A 1,450-nucleotide genomic window follows, 5' to 3' on the forward strand; every position below is an offset into this window, starting at 1 on the left:
TAAATAGTATAATTTTAAAATTCAAAACTTCTCTCTCTCTCTCCCCCCCCTTCAATAAAGGATCTAATTAAAATTAAGCACCAAGAGAGAAAATGGGATAACACTTTAATAAACAGTAATGAATGAAGCTCAAATGTACTTTAATAAACAGTAATGAATGAAGCTCAAATGTTAGGTAAGAAAAACTTTGATGAGTAGAATGATCTTCTAAAGTTAATTTAATCAAAAGTTTTTCAAAACTAAATAATTTGATAAAGATAAATAAAATGTATATTCAATGATTTGGCTTAAGAGTGTCTCATTTTAATACTCTCAAAAGTGTTGAATTGAATATAAAGTGAGGTGGTATTTATAGCAGTTAAAACGTCAAAAGTTCTGACCAACTAGACGACTCAACCTGACATTCACTTCTGAACTGGACACTGAACTAGTTGTTGTATGGACGAACAAGATGTCCGCTAGGTCAACAAGACATTTGCTTGGAGAGTGTTTCCCCAAATTTTTCCTTCTTTGATTGTTTTAATAATGTAGATTTTTGAATGACGTTTTCACTTAATTTTTCAAGGTAAGTGACATTTGTGAGAAGTTTAAATATCAAGTTGAGATTCTTACTTTTTGAGAAATAATTTTTATGCAAGTATTTTAATGAAATAATTTTTCTCATGCATAAAAATTCATATTAAGCTTTTAATGATTCGTTACTAAGGATTAAAGCTTTTTACCTTTACATATGAGTCAAAAACATCTTAATCTAATATCTTCAATGTTTGACCGTTGAAGTACTTGTTTTTGATTGATTTGACGTGAATGCTCAGCTTCCATCTCGATTTTCATTGAATATCAATTGCAAGTCTTTTGATAGTGATCTCTTTGTCTTCAATTGATCAACTTTGCCACAATACCTGTAACGACTCGAAATCAATTGTTAGAGATAAAAGCAACTAGTTTGTTATAATTAAAATATGAAATCAAACATAGGTCAACATCATCTTCATTCAATACATGAAAAGAATTTGTCTAGCATGTTGTTTATGTAAATTACACACAAAGATTTGGAATAACATCACTCGAAATTGAAAACAATGAATTGAAAGTGAAACTCAAAATTCTTTATCAAATATTCAACCGGAACTTTGATTATTCAATCTCTTACGTTAATTCTCCGAATTGTATGCTATCCTCGTTTTTGTGATGAAAATATGGTATATTATGTGGTGCTTGCATTCTGGCCATCCCTCCTAGGTTAAATAGTTGTTTCAACCTATCGCGCATACGCTATATAGTTCATTACACGCATGTTGCACAAGTCATTCACTCTCGATAAATGCAAACTAGGGTGCCGGGTGTGCGAAAAGCAAAGCCTGCAAATGCGCTTGTAACATCTTTCCATTTGTTTGTATTTTGGCCCCTCAATTTCATTCCTCATTCATTTTAGTCCTTTTTGATATCT

This window comes from Olea europaea, unplaced genomic scaffold (assembly GCF_002742605.1).
Source record: "Olea europaea var. sylvestris unplaced genomic scaffold, O_europaea_v1 scaffold101, whole genome shotgun sequence".
Classification (NCBI taxonomy): Eukaryota; Viridiplantae; Streptophyta; class Magnoliopsida; order Lamiales; family Oleaceae; genus Olea; species Olea europaea.